The 6,609-nt window shown below is 38.4% G+C and overlaps 1 pseudogene; it reads right to left on the bottom strand.

Annotated features, from left to right (window-relative positions):
* Positions 1 to 209: 209 nt before the first annotated feature.
* LOC102825465 lies at positions 210 to 1,684 on the bottom strand (annotated as a pseudogene).
* Positions 1,685 to 6,609: the final 4,925 nt, after the last annotated feature.

The raw sequence follows: 6,609 nt of genomic DNA, 5'->3' as shown, positions 1-6,609 counted from the left end.
TAATAAACAAAATGTTTCTTTTTTAAAAGAAATTGTATCATCTTTGGAAAACTGTTCTGGTCTTTCTTTAGCTCCCACAAAGTTCATGCAGATACATTTATTAAGACAATCTTAAAGTTCACTGTGGATGGAAATGGAGTGTACATCCAGAACTACAGGTGAAGACTAAGATCTGGGTGCTGATAGAAAAATCTTCCTGATTTCTGCGGTCACACATTTTTGTCCTGGAACAAAGGTTCTTTGGCCTCTCTTGGAGCTTGAGTACTATAAGGATGGTTGTGACTTTTGCCAACTGCTAAGACCTTAAGCTTGAGTTTTTATGTTCTGGAATAAACAAGGCAACCAGCAGAGCCAGCATCAAAATGCTCCAAAGAGGAAGGGAGCATCAGGGATGATGGAATTCTGTTCAAAGTGGTGCTGAGGGCTGGCGTTGGTTCCCAAGTCTGTTCTTGTTATTGACAGTTCTTTCAGTTCCACATGGAATATGTAGAATATGAATCTATAAAGGGTTGGTCCCAGATCACTGCACAGTCCTTGAACTCCTGTTATCATTCCTTGAACAACACCTTGTTTATCAGCATCAGCAGTTTGTGAAAAAGTAATGCTAGACATGGCTGCTACTGCCCCAGGGGCCCACATCATCCAAGGTTCTGAACCAAAGCCATACTATGCCAACTATAGTATTTGAAATTCCAGACACAATAAAATGTTGTTCTTATTTCCATTCGAACGCATAAGTAAACTCAAGACTATAGTCTCTGCAATAATAGAAAGAATGCCAAGGACTGCTATAAATATTGCAACACTTTCAGGTGAAATTTTCATTATCTGTCTGAGGTATAAAAAAAAGCTGGAATACTGGCCTGCCTCCAGTAGGTAGGGGAGAAACACCATGATGCATATTTGCAATACTATGGAATCTTGGCCCACTTTTTTTCAAAGATGCAAAGGGTCAGCCTATTCCCAGGAAATGGGTGCTCCGCATGATGCTGGACACATCTTCTCAGGCAGACTCTTGTACAGCAACAAGGCTGAAACAAACATCTCACAAAGCTATTGCTATAGATAAGACCACCACTAACCTGTCTCCATACACTCGTCCAAGGTAAGCTCCAATTGCAGGGGTGGTTACTAAACTTGCAGTAAATGTAGCTGAAACCAGTCAATAAATGATATTTCTTTCATGTTCTTGGGTTATATCTGCTACATATGCAGATACCACAGAGAAAGTCACTGCTAAAACCTCATAAATAGAGATAATAGCAAAGTATCATTATGGGTTGATCTTCATTAATGGAATTGGGGCACATGTGAAAAATGTTGTTAACAGCAAGACAAATATTCTGCCACAAAGAGCACCAATAAATGGGGCACTGAGGAATGACAACAAACCCTTTACTCCTTGAATTAATCCATTCATCAGAAATGTATGTTTAGGATACATTTCATATAATACCACCAAAGGTGGGTGCAGTCAATAATCCCCAAGCAAAAATACAAACAAACAAACAACAACAACAAAAAAAAAAACTCCAAAAAAGATGACAATACCCGCATGATAAGCATTGGGAGAACTGATTCTTTGAGGCGTGCCTTCGTCCTTAATGCTGATCTTCTTGGCCAACATGATACTGTGGTTTGCGGCCTGTTTCTTTGCCTGTTTATTCTTCTTCTCTTGGGTCATTTTACCATCCTCGACTTCTGGTGCTACTGGAGCCACTCCTGTGACGAGTCCTGTCCCTCCACTACTGCCGGACCCGAGCATCTTGGGGATCCTGCCACCATCTTGAGGGCCCGGCCTGACTCCCAGTAGCAGTGGTTTTAATTGATCCTTTTTATTGTTGTTGTTGTTGTTAAGTGCAGTTCAGCCTGTTCCCTCTCTACATTTCATGTTCCAAATATTAATGGATATTTGCAAATATTTGCACCTCATTTTAAGTTTTTCCCTATCATCAGATAACGTTCCTGAAAGCTTTGCTTCATTTATGTCATTTTGGTCAATTCTTCTTTGAGGGCACAGGTCTTACTCATCTAATTTTAAATGTCTTCCAAACTGAGGTCCTCGTCTTGTGGCACTATATCTGACAATGTTCCTCCACTATTCATAATATTTTCAACTTCCGGTACTTTATCAGATTACATTCTGCTATTGTTCTTAAGGTTTTCAGTGGCTGACCATTCAGATGTACTCCATCTCTTCCTCTTCATCTGTCTTAGTCTGAAAGCTCCACTAAAACCTATCAACTATGGTGACCCTGTTAATATTTAAAATACTGGTGGCATAGCTTCAACATCATAGCAACGTTCAAGTCACCATAGTACAGCAATCTGACAAATGACATATTTTAATACTCACAACAAATTCCTCTTTCACTAAACCTTCTGAAACTAGTGTAACATACAGAGTACACTAAATCTTGGAAAGCAGTGTGTTCAATGACAGGTTTGTTTGTTTATAATGAATAATATTATTTAAATTATTGCGTTGAGTGTAATTGCATACTTTATTTCTGTTTGCTTTTACCCTCTTATTGTTTTTGTTGTTGTTAAGTGCTGTCCTGTTGGGTTCTTGCCTCGACAGAAGAGTGGGTTGCACGAAGTTGGGAGGTCTGATAGGTGAAAGATATAGCATAGAGACAAAGAGACAATATAGACACAAAGAAACAGACACACAAGTTTGATGCAAGTTGAAAGGCAGGCTGGTCTTCAAACATTGCCTTGCATTGCATGCAGCCTTCTCTCTACCTCAGTCTTTTATTTTTCATTTTCAGGGAGGGATTTTTCACAAAGGAAGGATGTGATCATTCAGGTAAGATAGGATAGAGAACTGAAATGTGATTAATCACTCAAAACAGGACACAATAATTCACAGGAACAAATTTAAAAATATACACCACAATTGTCTCAAGGATACTTAACATACTTTTAGCACTTAATCTCTAATGGGTTAAGGTGAAAAAGATTTAAAAGGTCACCGATGGCTTAAAGTAAGGTTTTTGAAGGGAGTCAAGCTGTCTTTGTACACTTTGAAAACAAAAGCTCATATTGGCTTCATTTATCAACTAATAATTATTTCTTCTTTCCAGATTCTACATCTAAATGCTACATCACATTTCCATATACTTCCAGGAGGAAGGAGAGCATCTGGGTTAAACTGATCATACCCAGAGGCGGTTTGAGGGGACTGCCACTATTGTCCTCTAATTAATACTCCCAGAATTTACCAATCTACTTGGTTTACAAACCTTGAGTAAAAAATATACCTGTTCCTGGCCTTTCTGAGTCCTCTGAGGAGACTTTTTACTATCTTGGCTTTAGAGGGGTTTTGGTCCCATTGATGTATATGGACATCAAATGCTCATGCTTCAGGTTAATATCAAGATACAGTTCTGACATGTATCCCAGGTGGCTATTGCTTGTTCCTCAAAAAGATTTGTTCCCAGGACCCTATGCACTGCCAACAGAGTGGAGACATTAAGAGAGGCACATAAGAAACCATTTTCTCAGAAGCTACAAGTATTGGAGTTAGAAGCATAGAATGAACAATAAGAACAAAGAAAATTATACAGAGGTAGCCCACCAGTGAGTTCACAAAAACCTATGAACCTGGGACTTCAGGGGGTCAGTTCCTTGGCCCTCAGCGTCCATGGCTCACAATCCTGAGGAGGGGCCCTGGGATTGGATTTTCATCCATCTTGTCACAGGGCCACAGCTTCTCAGTGCTTGCGTATGTCATCCCTGACACTGTCCAATTGAAATTTATTCATCGGGACCATTTGTCTAACATAAAGAAACAATACCACATCCTGTGCTATCCTCAGAATTGTTGTTATGTCTGATCCCATCTTTGCTGTCACTCTGTCAATCAATCATGTTGGATGTCATTCATTTTTTTCATTGAACCTCCACTTTATTTAGTATGATGTCTTCCTCCAGGGCTTGGTTCTTCCAGACAGCATATTGAAAGAACTAGAGACAAATTCTCCCCCATACTCTTGCTTCTAAAGAACATTCTGAATGTACTTCTTCCAAATCAGAATTTTTATTTCTAGCCATCCATGAGACTTTCAATATTCTTCACCAACACCATAATTCACCTGCTTCCACTCATCTACAGTTTTCCTATTCACTGTCCAAAATGCATATGTCGTTGGTGGTGCTGTCAAGTTGATACTAACTCATAGTGACATTATATACAACAGAAAGAAACCTTGCCCAATCCTGTGCCAACCTCACAACTGGTGTGAAGTTTGTGCTTATTAATGCTGCCACTGGGCCAATCCAAAGTGTTGGGGGTCTTCTTCTTTTCTGATGACCTTATACTTTACCAGCATGATATAGTTCTTCGGGAAATGTTCTTTCCTGACAATATTTCCAAAGCCTGAGGAACAAAGTCATGCCATCCTTGCTTCCAAGGAGCATTCTGGTTGTACTTCATCAAACACAGGTTTGTTTGTCCTTCTATTTCCTTTTATTCTTCTCCAACACCATAAAGAAAATGCATAAATTCTTCAAAGGTCTTCCTCATACTCTGTCAAACTTTCACAAGCATATGTTGTTAAATTCTGTCGAGTTGGTTCTAACCCACAGCAACCTTGTATAAGGCTTCCGAGGAGGCATTGGTGCTCTTTAACCACTGACATTATGGTTCAAAATGACTTTTCAGTACAGCGCACTAACCTATGAGACTACTGAAATATCATGGCTTAGGTCAGGTGCACTTCTGTCTTCAAACACACACATCTTTTCTTGAACACTTCAACTGTATCTTGTGCAGCAGATTTACCAAATCGTTTGAATTTGTGACTTCTTTACATAAGTGTTCATGGTGGATCCAAGCAAAATGAAATCTTTGACAAATTAAATCTTTGATCTATTTGGAAAGACGATATTTATTGGTACAGTGGTGAGCATTGTTTTCTTTATATTAAGGTATAACCAATACTGAAGGCTGTGGTCTTTCATCTTCATTAGTAAACATTTAAATGTCTCTTCATTTTCAGCAAGGAAGATTGTATCACCTGCATAACCTATTCCATGCCAGGTTATTTTTATATAATCCAGCTTCTTGGAGTATTTGATCAGCATGCAGATTAAGTATGGTAAAAGAATGGAACCCTGGTTTGCACCTTTCCTGATAAAACCATCCAGTGGTCACTTGTTCTATTTGAAAGACTGCCACTTTTTTTTTTTTTTTTTTTTGTATACAAGTTCCTTATGAGCACAATTAGGTATTCCGGAATACTTATGCTCCACATGTGGTCCATAGCTTGGCATGACCCACACAGTCTAAGGCCTTCTCCTTGTAGGCGTATGGAAATTTTCCTATCAAAGACAAAATTATACTTAAAGATTGATCTTGAAATGTCCTTTTTTGTGTGACAAATGTGGTGCTATTTGTCATTTGTTTGTCACTCACAGCATAATAAACCATGTGATTGAATTTACTATGCATATAGGGCAATTAAAAATACATATGCTTTGGGTGAGGTGCACCTTAGTCCTCAAAGTGACATCTTTGTTCTTTAATTCTTTAAATACGGCATCAGATTTGTCTTTTCATTTACTGACTGCTTCTTCAATGAATGTTGGTAGTGGATTCAAGTAAATAAATTTTTGGCAACTTCAATCTTATCTCCAGTTATCACAATTTTATTTACTCGTCCTATTGTGAGAATTTTTGTCTTCTTTATATTGAGGAACAATCCACAATGAAGGCTGTAGTCTTTGATGGTCGTCAGTTAGCATTTCAAGTCTTCTTCTCTTTGAGCAACAAGGTTATATCACCTGTATATTGCTGTTTATTAATGTGTCTTCTTCCAGTCCTAATGCCACATTATTCTTTGGAACATCTAACCTCTCAGATTGTTTGCTCAGCACATAGATTGAATAAGTACGGTGCAAAGATACAGCCTGGCACACATCTTACCTAATTTTAAGTCTTCAGTATACCATTTTTCTTTTTGAAAAACTGTCTTCTGGTGTAGATACAGGCTTCTCATGATCATAATTAACTAATCTGGGATATGTATTCTCCATTAGTTTATATTGATCCACACAGTAGAATATTTCTGCCTACTCAATAAAGCACAAATAAACATCTTTCTGGGATTCTGTTTTTAACCAAGATCCTTTTTATGTTAGCAATGAGATCCCTTGTTCTATATCTTCTTTTGAATCTAGTTTGAAAATCTCGCAGTTCCTTGTAGATGTAGTGCTGCACCCAATTTTTAATCTTATTCAGCAAAATTTTATTTGATTGTGATATTAATGATAGTGTTGGATGATTTCCTTGTTCAGTTGGATCACCTATTTTGTGTGTGTGTGTGTGTGTGTGTGTGTTTTAATGGGAATAAATAGGAATGTTTAACAATCAGTTGGCCAGATAGCTATCTTCCAAATTTCTTAGCAAAGAGGAGTGAGTGCCCCCGGAGCTGCATTAGTTTGTTGAAGCAATTTCAATTTGTAGTCTGTCAGTTCCTGAAGACTTATTTTTTGCCAATGTCTATAGTGCAGTGCTGCGAACCTTAAGGTCGGCGGTTCAAAACTACCAGCCACTCCGCGGGAGAAAGATGAGGCTTTCTACTCCCGTAAAGATTTACACCCTCG

The sequence above is a fragment of the Chrysochloris asiatica genome, unplaced genomic scaffold (assembly GCF_000296735.1).
Source record: "Chrysochloris asiatica unplaced genomic scaffold, ChrAsi1.0 scaffold00338, whole genome shotgun sequence".
Taxonomy (NCBI): domain Eukaryota; kingdom Metazoa; phylum Chordata; class Mammalia; order Afrosoricida; family Chrysochloridae; genus Chrysochloris; species Chrysochloris asiatica.
Note: the sequence above shows the minus strand (reverse complement) of the source record. Positions and strands in the feature narration are given on the sequence as shown.